Source organism: Drosophila takahashii, chromosome 3L, assembly GCF_030179915.1.
Source record: "Drosophila takahashii strain IR98-3 E-12201 chromosome 3L, DtakHiC1v2, whole genome shotgun sequence".
NCBI lineage: Eukaryota > Metazoa > Arthropoda > Insecta > Diptera > Drosophilidae > Drosophila > Drosophila takahashii.
Window position 1 is genome coordinate 34,216,879 of NC_091680.1, and position 18,044 is coordinate 34,234,922.

General features: G+C 39.2%; 1 protein-coding gene across 3 annotated transcripts in view; it reads right to left on the reverse strand.

Moving 5' to 3' along the window:
* Nucleotides 1-18,044, reverse strand: part of Parp1 (Poly-(ADP-ribose) polymerase) — a 190,189-nt gene that overhangs the window by 108,625 nt on the left and 63,520 nt on the right. Inside the window, exon 4 of one of the 3 annotated variants that reach the window (XR_011418391.1) lies at nt 6,550-6,733. The exons of the other annotated variants lie outside the window; for them this stretch is intronic. The gene's annotated coding sequence lies outside the window, so the exon portion shown is untranslated. The remainder of the gene's footprint in view (nt 1-6,549; nt 6,734-18,044) is intronic. 3 annotated transcript variants of the gene reach the window in all.

Sequence of the window (18,044 nt, forward strand, 5' to 3'; positions counted from 1 at the left end):
GTCCAGTTTGAGAGTGAATTTATTCAGAAGTCAAACATTCTTAGCTGCTAGAATTGAGTGAGCAGCGGGCGAAGTAAATGCAGCGTTAGCATATTCACGTACACACATACATGCCCAGAGACGGCTGGCTCGATGTGTTAGTGAGCGAGAGCCAGCCGGCACCGTGGGAATGCATAGTCAGCATTTTAGTTGTCAACCAAATGTTGAGATTAATAAGTGTGTATAAATATGTGTATATATATGAACATATATATTTTATGAAGTAAATAAGTAAAATAATATATCAAGTACTTCGCTCGCTACACTAGATCGACTCGTCTAGTTATGCTGATCAAGAATATATATACTTTATGGGGTCAGAAACGTCTCCTCCACTGCGTTGCAAACTTCTGACTGAAATCATAATACTTCATATAAGTTTGAAACAGATCCACTGACTTCAACTTGATTACCATAAAAGATTAAATCCATTCTAGAAAATAAGAGTGAATGCCAAGCTTGAAAGGCTTTTTTGTAAGGCAGAGTGACAGACCTTTTCAAAAGCCTTGGCAAGGTCTGTAAAATGTCTGTATGGCACGCGAGCACATTTGATTTTATTTTGGCACTTAGCATACGGATCGGCACTTGCCATATCTCCTATGGCACGCACAAGTTCCTCTTTGTGTCGCTGTCCGTAACGAGCCAAGCCAACAACAATTCCATTGAACTTTTTTTTGTCTCAACTCACAATGCAAATTGTTCTTGCCTTTTTCATGACAGTGTGTGAGTCGTTAAATTGTGTTTGTAAATGCACTGCCATAAAGCAGTTTTAAGCACCCCTTGTATAAACTGTGTCCACCTTCAAATGGGACTCAAATGATTGTCAACAATGCTTTGTGAAAATAGCTAGGTTCGTGGTCGTAGAACGTCCAGGCATGAACGCATGCTGATTTGGGTCAATATAGGCATTTAAATGGAAAGATAACTTTTTAACCAGTAATCTGTCGATCAGCTTAGCTATATTGCTTATGACTATGGACGGCAGTCCATGTAGTGACGAAGCGCACGAGGAGAGTGTGCGAAGGCGACTACTATATATTGCCGCAGAATTGAAAATCTGCTTTGATGGTCCGATCATAATGAGTGATACAACCAAGTCTTTAAGAAAATCGATTGGCTTGGAAGAGAGAGCGGTGAAAGTGAAAAAGTGAAAATTTCGAAATTTGGAGCTGTTGGGGCCGGTAGGGATCAATGCCCCCTGGCAATGTTTTATTTTTTTTTCTATTGAAATACCCCTCGAATGAGGGGTCATATGATAAAATTTAAAAATACTTTAAACGCCTTCTGAAAGTAACTTGTCTAAATAATACATTTTAAAAATTATAGCAAAACAAAAATGTCTCAAAAACGGGTCTAACGATTTTCTAATTTTCACGCTGCAATAAAAACGCCTGTGAAGAGTGAAGAAGAAAAAGGATGGAATAGTTTGCTAGGGCGGGCCGTCACAAACGTTGATATCAGAACATTTGTATGTTGAAGGTGCGATCGTCACTAGTTTTTTATCTCATTAAGAGGTTTTTTAGTTGATTTTAGCAATAGGCCTGTAGTTGAAGATCTCAAATTTACTTCCGCATTTATGAACCCTGAGAGAGGCAGAAAAAAATGGGTGTGGCAAGCCTCCGCACGACAGAAGTGAAACTTGTAGTATATATCTCTCGTTTATCATTTCATTATCTCTTTTTTTCTGTCTTAGGTTAGTTTGGAAGCACGGATTTGGTTTATTTCATATTTATTTACAAGTAAACAATATTACATAAATAAAAATATATCAATTAAAACAAGAGAGAACGCTATAGTCGGGTTCGTGTCCCGACTATCTAATACCCGTCACTCGGCTAGAGGGAGTGCGAGGGAGATGGATATATAACTTTTTTTTTGATTGCGTATGTCTTCTACATTTCGAAAGGTATAAATATGAACAACAAAATTGCATTTATACTTCACGGAAATCATTAAAGGTGTGGGCGCCAGACACATTTTAAAATCGTTAGTGGGCGATTGTGGGCGTTATAGGGGCGTGGCACTCGGCTGAAATAAACTTGCGCTGCGTAGGAAGCCCAAGAATAAGTGTGGGAAATCTTAACCTTCTAGCTTTTGTAGTTTCCGAGATCCCAGCGTTCATACAGACAGACAGACGGACAGACGGACATGGCTAGATCAAGAATATATATAGTTTAGAGGGTCAGAAACTTCCTTTTACCTGTTACACACTTTTGAACGAAGCTAATAGTGAGGGGTATATGAGGTAGCGTTGACGACCTACCGAAATTTGCAAATCCCAGAAAGTCCGAGGTTTACTCCTCACCGAGTGCAGTGTGTTGAAATGCTAGACTGTTGAATTATAAACTCAACTTCTAAAAATGACCTCGAGTTCGCTAACGCACTCAATAGTAAACATAGGTCGATTAAAAATCACTATTTTTTATATATTTATAATTTCAGTCCGAAGAAATTCTAGCTTCGGTGTTTTTTCAAATATTACCTTCTACTCTTGGGAATATTATTATACCCTTGTAGAGGGTATTATAATTTCAGTCAGATGTTTGCAACGCAGTGAAGGAGACGTTTCCGACCACATAAAGTATATATATTCTTGATCAGCACCAATAGCCGAGTCTATCTAGCCATGTCCGTCTGTCCGTCTGTCTGTCTGTCCGTCTGTCCATCTGTCCGTTTCTATGCGAACTAGTCTCTCAGTTATAAAGCTATCGCGATGAAACTTTCCCGAAAGTCTTCTTTCTATTGCAGGTAGTACATATGTCGGAGAGAGCCGGATCGGACCACTATATCTTAAGGCTCCCATAGGAATATTCAAACAAATATAAGAAAATTTATTGTAACTTTGTGGGAAGTAGGCGTTTTGATTCTTGACTACTTAAAAACAAAATTTAAATAAATAGAAACGCTGAATCTGGAATCCCTGGAACTGCACCGAGTGAGTATTACTTTATCTGCAAGGGTATATAAGCTTTAATTCTTGACTACTTAAAAACAAAATTTGAATAAATAGAAACGCTGAATCTGGAATCCCTGGAACTGCACCGAGTGAGCATTACTTTATCTGCAAGGGTATATAAGCTTCGACTGGCCGAAGGTAGCTTCCGTTCTTGGTTTTTATATATTTCTGAATTTCGAATTAAATATTTAAAAAATCGGATCACTTTATCATAGCTGCCAAAGGAACGGTCGAAAAATGAAATGGAAATTATTGGGAAAAAAATTATATCTTTGTTGATTTCTATTACATTCTATTCTACTCTGGGTTATGACTATTTTTAAATATTTCCAAATTTCGATTTTAATTTTAAAAAGATCGAACTACTATATCATATAGCTGCCATAGAAACGATCGAAAAACAAGAAAGGAAGCTAGCTTCGGCCAGCCGAAGCTTATATACCCTTGCAGATAAAAGAATGCTCACACGGTGCAGTTTCAGGGATTCCAGATTCAGCGTTTAAATTTATTTAAATTTTGTTTTTAAGTAGTCAAGAATCAAAACGCCTACTTCCTACAAAGTTACAATTAATTTTCTTATATTTGTTTGAATATTCCTATGGGAGCCGTAAGATATAGTGGTCCAAACCGGCTCGCTCCCACATATGTACTACCTGCAATAGAAAGAAGACCTTCGGGAAAGTTTCATCGCGATAGCTTTAAAACTGAGAGAGTAGTTCGCATAGAAACGGACATACGGACAGACGGACATGGCTAGATAGACTCGGCTATTGGTGCTGATAAGAATATATATAATTTATGTGGTCGGAAACGTCTCCTTCACTGCGTTGCAAACATCTGACTGAAATTTTAATACCCTCTGCAAGGGTATAATTAAAGCGAAATAATAGGAACTTTAACATTTTTGCGATTTGTAAATTAATAGAATGATCTGCAAGGGTATCTAAACTTCGGCTTGCCGAGGCTAGAGTTTATTCTTGCTTGAAGTGAAACTTCTTTAGGCGCGTTATGCATTTTCGGGGACGGAGTATAACCAATTCATGACCGTCACGAAAATCTTCTTCTTCCTCATCAAGTTTCAAAAACTTGTAACGCTAGGATACAATAAACAAATAAATAAATAAATCAATTATATCAAGAGAGCTAGTTATATCTGAGCTAGAGAGGCAGAAAAAATGATTTTAAGAGGTTCAAGAAGACCAGAATAGCAATGTTTTAGATAGAGCGAAGATACTCCATCAGCATCAGCTTCTTGGAATTGTCGAAGTGAACTATAGCTTCAGAAATGTCCCTATCAGTTATACCAAGGGAGCCGATACTACTAATTTCTGGAATATTGTTTAAAACTTTCTAGTTATATCAGCTAGAAGCGGGTTCGAAGTTGGCAGAAAAAAAGGAAGCAAATAAGTTGACAATATTCAAATTCAAATTAATATCAAAGTAAAATCCCGCGTAATATTAGCTAAAAAGTAAACCCACCTAGAACCCAATAATATTCTATCCATATCCTTCTAGCCATAACATACCTTACCTTAACACCGCATTAACCCTAATATTACCGCACCTTACCCCCACCTATTTTATTCGAACCCTTGGCCCTTAGCACCAGTTCTTCCTCTTCTTAGCCTTAACCTTAACCTAACTTTAGTCTCACCTGAAAAAATATGTTACTTACTATACGTACTTACTTTAACTTCACTTTGTCTTAGTCATCTTTTTCTTTGTCACCTTGACCCACCTTATCCTCACTAAAGTCCGAAGAACCTTACCTTTCTCACCTTCACCCTTCCCTTACATTACTTTTACCCTAATCTATCTAATACCTCCTTAATCGCAACTTAACCCCGCACTAACCTCACCTTATTCTCAACTTAACTCCACCGTTCTGATAGCCTAATTATATAGTTTTGGTTAGCTAACCGAATGCAGAAAAGAACTCTTTCTCTTTTTTACCGTTTATTTCTAACAGATCTAACCCCCAAAAACCTTAAAAATATAAAAAAGAAAATATACAAAATAACACAAGTTTTTCCTTTTAAAAACCAATCCAAAAGTTTTTTAAAATCAAAACAAAAATTCCTTGTGCATTTTATGGTTTGCCTACACACTTTGACTTAGAATTGCATCCATTAGATAATCCGTTCTGGTATCCAAATAGTAAAATGTTGATCAGGTATTTCCATACCAGAAAAAAACATTGGCAGCCTCTCTTTCGCTTCAAATGACTCTCTATCTCTGCTCACTACTCTCTCGCTCTGCTTATGTTGACGTTCGTGAGTGCTGCGAACTGCCGAAGCATACAAAAAACAAAAACAACGTGCTGCCAAAAAGGCCCCCCGCAACCCCCGCAATCTTACAAAAAAATCGTATAAAATCAACTGTGGGTTAAAAAAAAAAACCAGAGAGAACGCTATAGTCGAGTTCCTCGACTATTAAATACCCGTTACTCAGCTTAACAACTTTAATATAAATATGCCTCCTTGTATGTTTTCCGCGCGCCCTATTTCAAATAATTTACATTTTGCATTCACATATTCCAAATTAGAGTGTCCAGCTTTTTTCCAGCACCAGCAGGAGTGTTGAACACGCGGCGACGGCGCCATCTATGGCACGGAATTGGTACTGTTTGTACACAAAACTGTAGGCGCCACGGCTTTTTGCGGTTTGTGGGCGTTAGGATGGGCGTGGCACCATGATAAAATAAACTTGCGCTGCGTAGGAAGCCCAAGAATATGTGTAGGAAATCCCAACCTTCTAGCTTTTGTAGTTTCCGAGATCTCAGCGTTCATACAGACAGACAGACGGACAGACGGACATGGCTAGATCGACTCGGCTAGTGACCCTGATCAAGAATATATATACTTTATGGGGTCGGAAACGCCTCCTTCTAGCTGTTACATACTTTTGCATGAATACAATATACCCTTTTACTCTACGAGTAACGGGTATAAATATCTTACTGATTGTATGGCATAGCTCCATACTCTAAACCAAAAACCGATCCGATCGCATAATCGGTGCAAAGCTTAAAATAAAAATATTAACTTGTTTGGTTGAAAACTGTGGGAATGGTTGATGTTTTAATCAAGCAATTTCGGATTATTCGAGAGTCCTGGGAGTCCTTAGGAGCCGAATTTTAAAAATTCCTTTCTTAGTGCACACCTCCTCTAACACACGATTCAGACCTAATTTTTTCCAGAATTTTAGGTCTTATGGTTTGGGCTGGGGGAACATGACGCAAATCGACATCTACTCTTTTATAATAATACTCGATTTCCTTTCTAAAAATTAATGCCGGTTATAATAAAATTAAAAATAATGAAATATGTAGGGGAGAGTAGGGCAATTTCGTCAGCATTTTTTCAAAGCTATTTTTTGTCCATCTTGAGACACGTTATCATATTTCTATTTTTATTGTTGAATACGGTTAGCACCAAGCATTAAAATGTGATATTCCCCTTTTTTTAAATTACCTTTGTGATTTATAAACAAGAAAGGAAGCTACCTTCGGCCAGCCGAAGCTTATATACCCTTGCAGATAAAGTAATACTCACTCGGTGCAGTTCCAGGGATTCCAGATTCAGTGTTCCTATTTTTGAATTTTGTTTTTAAGTAGTCAAGAATTAAAACGCCTACTTCCTACAAATTAACAAGAATTTTCTTATATATGTTTGAATATTCCTATGGGAGCCTTAAGATATAGTGGTCCGATCCGGCTCGCTCCGACATATGTACTACCTGCAATAGAAAGAAGATTTTCGGGAAAGTTTCATCGCGATAGCTTTAAAACTGAGAGACTAGTTCGCATAGAAACGGACAGACGGACATGGCTAGATAGACTCGGCTATTGGTGCTGATCAAGAATATATATACTTTATGTGGTCGGAAACGTCTCCTTCACTGCGTTGCAAACATCTGACTGAAATTATAATACCCTCTACAAGGGTATAAAAAATTAAAAAGTAAAACCAATATACTGGGGCAATCTCGCCACATAGGGGGGTAAAATCGCCACACCACTGGGGCAATTTCGTCACCTGAAAAATTTAGGGAGTTTAACGCCTGTAAATATGCTACACTGATCAAGCGTACCATTTTTGTTGACGTCCTATATTTGTTGCTGCTGCTGGTAGTCTGTTCGTTAGCCAGCTCGTCAAATAAAAATATATGTATTTAAAATAGGTGCGAGTTAACCCTAAGCATAGGGTGGCGAAATTTCCCCACAGTACTTTTTTAGAAATAATTATTTTTTTTCCGAAATTAGGCGCGAAGTTAAAAATCACTAACACAGAAATGCACATTATAGCACTGTGTATTATATAAAAAAAACTGTATCTTATCCCTTTTCAATTGTGGAATACAGAAAAAATTGCGTCGAGAATTAATTGTAGCTTTTGAACACATTTAATATTATAACTTAATTATATTGACCTTCTGTGCAAAAAAAATGCATTGGTTGTGTCATGCCGTCTTGAAGGACTAAAACAAAAAACTTATATATTTTTACGACTTATGGATTCCTAAATATTGCATTTTACATAGTTGCCCCAGTGACGAAATTCCCCCACTCTCCCTACTTTAAGCAACGCAAAACATTTTAGATACGTGGTAAAAATGTCTGATTTCATGGTAATACACACTATTATTTTACAGCATTCAACCTAAAAAATTAAACAGAGAATAATGGTAATAGTCTAGAAGATACCGCGAAAAAATTACCTTCGATGGACTGCTATTTCTTAGGAATTTACGTGAAGAAGATTATCGGCGGAAATGCATGGTTCTCTTGTAATTCGATTTTAAAGTTTCGTGTTTTGCTATAAAAACAACGTACCATTTTCTAGGATTTTTTGGTGTTTTGTGACATTTTACAATAAAAAAAAACATATGGGCTTTTCGTTTGTTGTCAAAATAATAAAATTCGACAAAAATGTGAAATTGTTTTTATAGCAGCCAGACCCCACAACAGCGAATTAAATATCCTCGGTGGGAAGTGATACCTTAAAAACTGGAGTCACCATGGATGACCAAGACATTTATAACCTTTAGGTGAATCTGAAGAAATCGCGGTAAAAGGAGGATTATCTATTGTAACCTGTTACACAGTCTCAGCCGTTATAAAACCTTTAATTTTTATATTTTTAAACAAAATCGTAGAAAAGGCTACACCAATAATGCACGCACTTTATAATCCAATACAAGTACTAAGGAAAATGTAAAGAAGAAGTGCAATGCTATGCAATAATTTTAAAATTTTGTTTTGTATTATGTAATTTATTGAACATTTTTAAATATTTTCTTTAATTGTTTAAAAAAATGTATTTAATAAAAATAAAAAATTATAAAATTTAATAAATTTTTTTAAAAAATTAAAAAAATTTTTATAAATTACGTAATACAAAAAAATTATAAATAAAAAAATTTTAAAATTATTGTTTATTAAATGGACGGTTAAATAAAAAAATGTAAGTTTTTAATAGATTAAAAAATGACTTTTTACTTTTTGTCATTTAGAAATTGTCAAAAGATTTAAAACTTAACTTGTAATCTTAACAATTGTTAAAGGACTAGTAAACGATGAGAAAACGTGAATTCCATAAGGATCCGATAAGAGTGAGAGAGTAGACCTACATGCTGCGACTTTTTTCATTGAAAAAAGCCGAGGCCTTGCTAAAACAAATTCGATATTTTAAAAACTAAAAGTGGCTCCAACTTTTTACAAAAACCGATTGTAACTAACAATATGGCGCAAGTATTAAAATAAAAAAATTATTTTTTTTGTGGGGTCAATGGTTAAATTTTTTTTAAAATCTTAATTTATTTTTATTTTTAAGAAATTAAAAACTTTTTTTTTTAGAAATTTTATTTTGAAAGAACAGGTTTTAGAGGAATTAATGCAATAGACATGAAGTCAATCGGATTCATATAACCGGAGATACAGATTTTCAATTAGAGGGAATTTTTTTAAATTTGACGATTTTTGGCAAACTTAAAAATATTCTAACTAAAAAAAATAATTTTTTTTTCGGTCAAATCCTGATATTCCGAATAGTACGTGTAAAAAAAGTTTCAGGCAAATCAAAAATGTTACATTTTTTTTTTGCCAAATCTGTTTGGTTTGTAAAAGAACGGCCCAAGTGCCTGATAAAGCGAAGCAACTATTAAAGCCTATCCTGACGATCCAGCTACCTCGAAAGCCAACTGGTCCAGAAGTGAGTCTTAGTTTTAAAGCTTAACAGTTATGCATCAAAAAGTACGGCGTACAGCCACAATGACACCACCACCTCTATCGAACTGCATTCTGCTGAAGTCTCTGTCCTTATGATAGACGTTAATCAGATTTGCATCGAAGAACTCGCTGAAGCTAAAGTTAGGGTTGAGCCAGGTCTTCACCAATATTATTACGTCATAATCACTATTGGATGTGTTCATAAAGACTGTTTGAGTTTTGGTCCTCATTCCAGATATATTTTGAAAGAACATTTTAAGACAGTTGTTTCCAATTCTGCGGCTAGATGAATTTCCTGGAACTCTTGCCATGGATGCCTGGCGGTAATCAGGTAGAGTGAAACCAGTAGCACAGCCGTAAGATCCATTAAGAACACTGCGCAGTGTTTCCGTATGAATACGTGTTGGCAGGTTGAGATCATCATCCCAAAGAACATCATCCAATATATTAGAAGATATTTTGGCCGATATTTCCTCAGTCGGTGTATGCTTTAGATAGCGAGACAAAGAAAGTGTTAATACGTTATCCTTAGTGTGAGTGGCGTTACTTCGCCTGGTCACAGAGAATTGTCCATATATTTATATTTTATATATATTTATGTGTATATAAGTATTTGCCCATAAATATATATATATATTTGAATATTTATGTGTATATGGGACGTTCCATGTCAACCCGGCCACCCCACTTTTTTCTTTTTTTTGTATGTGGACAGTACCACATTGATTGCAAAGCCACTTGCTTCCAATAGTTTACCTCATACCTATTTTGTCAATGTTACCACTCTTTCGCTGTATAATCGCGTTAAAAAGAAAACACAAAATCATTTTTATCCTGCGAACGGAAGAAACAATTAGCATGGTTCAAAAGCAGAAAACTCTGTCTTTTCATAGCCGATTACGAGAAAAAAATAGATTTTATTGGACCGTAGATGACCAAGCGATAGCGTTTTTAAAGTCTAAAAGTAGGATTTCGTCTAAAGGGCCAGTCTGCAAAAATACCATTATATTTTTCTCAGAAAGCCCCATATTTAACGGATTTTATGCCACTGGTTTCAGAGTGGGATCTCTCTTGAAGAATTAGCTATGAATTCTTTTCATTGATTTCTTAATTTTTTCCAAAGCATATACGATTATTTTATATTACTTATTAGCTTTTTCTGACAGTTAACGACTACAAAAACGTACAAAAGAATTCATAGCTAATTCCTCAAGAGAGATCCCACTTTGAAACCAGTGGCATAAAATCCGTTAAACATGGGGCTTTCCGAGAAAAATATAATGGTATTTTTGCAGTCTGGCCCTTTGGACGAAATCCTACTTTTAGACTTTAAAAACGCTATCGCTTGGTCATCTACGGTCCAATAAAATCTATTTTTTTTCTCGTAATCGGCCATAGGAAGACACATTTTTCTGCTTTTGAACCATGCTAATTGTTTCTTCCGTTCGCAGGATAAAAATGATTTTGTGTTTTCTTTCAACGCGATTATACGGCGAAAGAGTGGTAACATTGACAAAATAGGTATGAGGTAAACTATTGGAAGCAAGTGGCTTTGCAATCAATGTGGTACTGTCCACATACAAAAAAAAGAAAAAAGTAAGGTGGCCGGGTTGACATGGAACGTCCCATATATGTATTTGCACAATGTGCGAGCGTGCTTAGAGCGAAGAAATATAATTATATATATATAAAGAGCATGTTTTAATACGTGAACAAAACAAAGGCTGGAAGTCTCTCCCTAACTGACTAAAATTAAAATACCATTTAACGGGATGCAGAGGCCAAGTTCAAGCTTCTTTTTGTTAGAGGTGGTGCGTCGGCATTCGTTTCATAGGACTATGTAAAAAGAACGTCCAAAATCGGTATAGAAAACCCGTGGCGTCCAAGTGGGTTTTATATTTGATCAAAAAAAATTAAAATCAACAATAATCATTATTTTTGAGTTTTATTTTTGAGGAATATTAGGACGGATCGTAAACTAGCTACACACTATTATTTATAAGTCAAGAATTGAGCGTGCTTACCACAAGAGCAAAGCGAGATTGCCAACCGGAAGATCAATAAACAAATTTAGGAAAGGATTCTAGAGGATAACCGAGTTCGTGAAAGAAATTAGGTGGAAGCGAAGCCACAGTTGTTGTCGTGGTTGCGGAATGCCCACCCTACCTTGATCACCCCCAAGAGCATGGCTCTGGTCACCCCTTTGTCCATCTACGCCCGAGGAAGCATTCATGGAGTTCAAAATGTAAGCTTTCATGTTTGTTATATTTGACGCGCTAGTAAGATTTTCACAGATTGTCATTTACGCTAAGATTACGGAAGTGCGAAAACTAAAGTACAGTGGGGATTTTTTATATACGCTTGACATGTGTACCTAATGGACATTCATTAGCTTTGCTCTTAATTACAAATGTTTCTTAAACTACTTTATTTAGCAAGGGATAGCCACACTTATTCTTTAGGGAGAAATATATCATATTATATCAGTAAACCTGCCTAATTTCTTCAGCAGGGCGCAAGTAAGTTGAAATAAAAGAATGAACCAATGGCCTTGGGTTTACAGTATATTTATTATTTAACATAGCTATCATTTTAATTGATTTCTCTTATGGTAATAGGCAATAGATGAATTGAGCTCGAATAATATGGTAAATTTCTGTCGTATATTATTTCTTAATACAACTTACTTACCCAACCGCCTCAAAATTTCAGTCAGGAGTGCTCACCAATGCGATTTTCTGTCGAGGGTGCTCCGCGGGGCAGCCACATTGAGACTTTTAGCAGTGAGGTGCTCCTTGTGGCAGTTGTCTTGTGGATCCAAATGACCAGAAATCGCCGCAATCCTTGCTGTAGCGTGGCTGCGACTTAGATTAGAAAAAGCGACTCAAGCTGATCGCTGAGCGCGATCGGGTTGGTCCAAGCTGCAGAGAAAGTCCTTCTCTAGGAGGTCGTCGTCATTCGATTGAATGACGGCAGCACTCGAGGCAAGTGCTGCCGAACAAATCGTTAGAACACTGTCGCAATTTTCGCGACACGCGGCCTTGGATATGTTTGAAAAGTGCGACTTAAGCGCGGAGCGCGATTTAGTTATGGTTTAAGTTTCCAAGGACGACTTACTGATTTGATGAAATACGCCTTGCTCGCTAGAAGGTTTTCCAAAAAAGAACGTGCTAGAATTCGAGCCATGCCGCGTCGGCTTTTTTTCGGAAATACCACACAGCTGAGGCAGCTCTCAGTGCAACCCAAAGTCAACTGTTTGACCTACGGCATCCTAGATTTAGACTGGGTGGCAAGGCTTGGTACACCACGTTGAACCTAGTATAAATTGAGGTTGTGTGTTACGTTAGTCGCTACAGGCGCCGTTACAAAATCCCCCTTCTACAATCAGACTAGAGTATTTCCGTCCAGATACCCAAGGTTGATACCGCCTGAAGGGACGTTACACTTCCTGTCCTTTGGCGAAAGAAACTTCTCGAGAGCGTCGGTTATATCGCTTATTCTCGAATTATCTCCAACGAATCTTGTCTGTTGTACATTAAAAATCGTTCGTCCATTAGGTTCAACTTCCTTAGCAAGGAATACGTAGGTCCATTTGTTATCATGTGCTGTCCGAAAGCTAAGTAAGAGGGTGTGGTTCCAATACTACTGTGCACTGAAGAACGCAACGCACAACAAATTTTATTTAGGCTCTCATCCCAGTCCTTTTGGTTAGGGCAAACATACGATCGGATACCAGAAATAACAGAACGGTTTACTCGCTCGGAAGCGTTAGCTCGCGTCGAATGGAAAACGGTCAGTGTGTGTGAAACTCCGTATTGTCGCATCAGCCTCTGGAAGACTTCTGATTGAAATTGCGACCCGTTGTCCGACACGACCATTTCGGGAACGCCAAAGGTCATAAACAGTTCGCCTTCAAGGTACTTGATTACTACGTTAGCGTTGATTTTTTTGACTGGTTTTAAAAATACAAATTTTGTCGAAAAGATCGAGAACAATAAAAATTCCGACGTTTTCGCTTCTGGATCGTGGGTAGGCGCCTAGAAAGTCGATATAGATACGCTGAAAGAATCGTAAGGATTCAGGTGCCTTGTCCAACGGTGGTCCTAAAGCCTGGTTCGGTGGCTTGGTAGTTTTACTGGTTTCGCATGCATTCATATACGCTTTTACTTCGAGTACTAGTCGGGGCCAAAAATAATACCGTCTGATTCGCTCGATAGTCTTATCTATTCCCCCTTGTGAAGATAAGGGGCTGTTGTACGCTTGGAAAAGGATTTCTGGAACTAGCTCCCTAGGAATCCATAGCCTCCAAGCGTATTCGTCGTGGACCTGCTTTCCAGATAGATGCTCCGTTTTCCTGTACACGTAACCGTCCTCCAACCTTAGATCGGGGAAGTTCTGTTCAATAGCAGACACCTTTGCGGCAATCTCCTTGTACTTGGATGATTTGAAATGTTCTGAGCTTAAATCTACCGACAAGCCTTCCCGGTCATCCACTGCAGCGACCTCGTCTTCATTTGTGCGCGACGAAGAGTCCGGCACGACATATTCGCCCTAATCAGGAGCTTAAGTCGCGGTTTGCCATCAGCCATTGAAGCAACGCGTGATCGGTAACTATCTTAAACGGATGGTCTTCTACATAAGCTCTGAAATGCTTAAGCACTACAATTGCGGCTAGGTATTCTTGCTCCGTGACCGTTTAACTTCGTTGCGCTTTGTACAGTTTTTTGAAATGAATGCAACTGGTCGCTCATCACCTTCCTTCGACTCTTGAACTTACACGGCTCCGACACCGGTTTCGCTTGCGTCGCAATAGATTGCGAATGGCTTTGCAAAATCAGGATTGCACAATACGGGTGTCTCGCTAAGGCATGCTTTTAACTCCTCGAATGCTTTTATTGCCTCGGGAGTCAAGCTGAACTTGCGTTTAGTCGTCATCAGATCTGTCAGCGGGGAGGACAGTAAAGCAAAGTTTGGCACAAACTTCTTGTACCAACTACAAAGACCCATGAAACTCCTTAACAGACGCAGAGTTCTCGGGATGGGGAAGTCAGTAATAGCTTTAACCTTTTCAGGATCCGCTCGTATACCGCCATCGCCAATGATATGTCCCAAATAGCGCACTCTTCGCATGCAGAAGTGACTCTTGTCAATGTTGATAGTTAATCCCGCTCGCTTAAGGCAGAAAGCAATCTCCATTAACACTTCCAAGTGACTCTCAAAACTCGACGAGACTACTAAGAGGTCATCCAAGGGCATAACCGTGAATTGATATAGAGGCCTCCCTGGAACAGTAAACGCCGTTTTATCACGCCACTCGACCTCTAAAGGCACTTGCCAATATGCGTCCTACAGGTCGAGGCTAGAGGTGTATTCAGCGATTTCCACTGATTTGAGGTAAGGGATATGCGTCCTTTACGGTGAAGCTACTTACCTTGCGACAGTCCAAGCGTAGTCTAACCTTGCCAGGTTTGGTGACCATTACTATCGGAGATGACCAGGCGCTTTCCGATTCCTCAATTACTCCTAATTGTAACATTCGGTCGATTTCTACATACATGCTTTTTTCGACGGCTGGTGACACGGGAAAATGCCTTTGTTTAACGGGCTTAGCATTCCCGACGTCCATGGCATGCTTTATAAGATTGGTTTTTCTCAGACCTTCCAGATTAAATGACGGGAAACAGTTGATCACTTTCCCTTTTTCCGACAGGTTGTGTCTATGGTCATTACCCTTGTTACTGTCCTCCAACCTCGTTTGACTCTATCGCGGCTACTTGCGGTTGCTCTGGGAGGAGGTCGTATAGTCTCCAGAAATCTATTCCCAAATAAAGGTCTTGTTTTAAAGAGGGTACTATGTACAGATCCAAGGATTTTCTGATGTTGCCGTATTCTACGTCGACTTCAAGTTTTCCAAGTATTTGTTGAGAGTTTCCATCCGCTGTGGAAGCCTCGGTGTTCAGCGCTTTGTACGACATTTTTTTCTCTATAATTTCGGTGGCTAGATTCCCTTCAACGCAGCTTATTGAAGCCCCGGAGTCGAAGAGTCCATATACGGTACGGTTCTGCATTGAAATTGGTAAAAATGGACGAAGATCTTACCACCTATAGGATTGAACTGATGCATTAACCCCATCCTACATAGTCGTACATTTTGATCCTCCGGGAATTTCGGTGGCTTTGTGCTTGTACTGACGGTTGGGGCGAAAACGTTTGATGTGAAAGGGCAGGTAAATCTTTTATTATACCCGTTACTCGTGGAGTAAAAGGGTATATTAGATTCGTGCAAAAGTATGTAACAGGTAGAAGGAAGCGTTTCCGACCCCATAAAGTATATATATTCTTGATCAGAATCACTAGCCGAGTCGATCTAGCCATGTCCGTCTGTATGAACGCAGAGATCTCAGAAACTACAAAAGCTAGAAGGTTGAGATTTCCCACACATATTCTTGGACTTCCTACGAATGCTCAACTCCTCGAATGCTTTTATTGCCTCGGGAGTCAAGCTGAACTTGCGTTTAGTCGTCATCAGATCTGTCAGCGGGGAGGACAGTAAAGCAAAGTTTGGCACAAACTTCTTGTACCAACTACAAAGACCCATGAAACTCCTTAACAGACGCAGAGTTCTCGGGATGGGGAAGTCAGTAATAGCTTTAACCTTTTCAGGATCCGCTCGTATACCGCCATCGCCAATGATATGTCCCAAATAGCGCACTCTTCGCATGCAGAAGTGACTCTTGTCAATGTTGATAGTTAATCCCGCTCGCTTAAGGCAGAAAGCAATCTCCATTAACACTTCCAAGTGACTCTCAAAACTCGACGAGACTACTAAGAGGTCATCCAAGGGCATAACCGTGAATTGATATAGAGGCCTCCCTGGAACAGTAAACGCCGTTTTATCACGCCACTCGACCTCTAAAGGCACTTGCCAATATGCGTCCTACAGGTCGAGGCTAGAGGTGTATTCAGCGATTTCCACTGATTTGAGGTAAGGGATATGCGTCCTTTACGGTGAAGCTACTTACCTTGCGACAGTCCAAGCGTAGTCTAACCTTGCCAGGTTTGGTGACCATTACTATCGGAGATGACCAGGCGCTTTCCGATTCCTCAATTACTCCTAATTGTAACATTCGGTCGATTTCTACATACATGCTTTTTTCGACGGCTGGTGACACGGGAAAATGCCTTTGTTTAACGGGCTTAGCATTCCCGACGTCCATGGCATGCTTTATAAGATTGGTTTTTCTCAGACCTTCCAGATTAAATGACGGGAAACAGTTGATCACTTTCCCTTTTTCCGACAGGTTGTGTCTATGGTCATTACCCTTGTTACTGTCCTCCAACCTCGTTTGACTCTATCGCGGCTACTTGCGGTTGCTCTGGGAGGAGGTCGTATAGTCTCCAGAAATCTATTCCCAAATAAAGGTCTTGTTTTAAAGAGGGTACTATGTACAGATCCAAGGATTTTCTGATGTTGCCGTATTCTACGTCGACTTCAAGTTTTCCAAGTATTTGTTGAGAGTTTCCATCCGCTGTGGAAGCCTCGGTGTTCAGCGCTTTGTACGACATTTTTTTCTCTATAATTTCGGTGGCTAGATTCCCTTCAACGCAGCTTATTGAAGCCCCGGAGTCGAAGAGTCCATATACGGTACGGTTCTGCATTGAAATTGGTAAAAATGGACGAAGATCTTACCACCTATAGGAGCTGAACAGATTGAACTGATGCATTAACCCCATCCTACATAGTCGTACATTTTGATCCTCCGGGAATTTCGGTGGCTTTGTGCTTGTACTGACGGTTGGGGCGAAAACGTTTGATGTGAAAGGGCAGGTAAATCTTGTATTATACCCGTTACTCGTGGAGTAAAAGGGTATATTAGATTCGTGCAAAAGTATGTAACAGGTAGAAGGAAGCGTTTCCGACCCCATAAAGTATATATATTCTTGATCAGAATCACTAGCCGAGTCGATCTAGCCATGTCCGTCTGTATGAACGCAGAGATCTCAGAAACTACAAAAGCTAGAAGGTTGAGATTTCCCACACATATTCTTGGGCTTCCTACGCAGCGCAAGTTTATTTCAGCCGGACGCCACGCCCCCTCTAACGCCCACTATAGCCCACTAACGATTTTAAAATGGGTCCTGCGCCCACATCTTTAAAGATTTCCGAGAAGTATAAATGCAATTTTGTTGTGAATATTTATACCTATCGAAATGTAGGAGACATTTTTTAAATCGGATTATTCATTAAAAAGTTATACGCAATCAAAATTTATATATCTATTTCCCTCGCACTCCCTTTAGCTGAGTTACGATTATTAGTTGGGACACCAACCCGAGTACAGCGTTCGCACTCCCTTTAGCTGAGTGACGGGTATTAGACAGTCGGGACACCAACCCGACTATAGCGTTCTCTCTTGTATGTGCTGACAAGTGGTTCAACCATACCTAATCGGTCATCGTTGTCTGGTGACATTCGGAATCCTCGGTTTGAATGCCGACTTCGGAATGCCGGACTTTACATTTTTTGCGCACTTACTACAACTAGGCTTGTACGTATTGGGGGCTCCACAGCCGTAGTAGGATACCCGTTTGTCAGCTATGCTAGGCAGTTCCAACACACTAGAGCAAGTGCTTCGACATCTAAGCCGACTTCTAAATCCGATCCATCTCAAATAATTCGGCGATTTCTCTTGGGTGGCTTTGACGTAGCTGTGAGACCGTTTGACATCATCCAAAAAGGCTTCTCGTCGGCGACAGATCTCCCTCAATTCCTGTACCGACGCACAGTGGTTCCGCTTGTATGGGAGCCGCGGCCAAAAA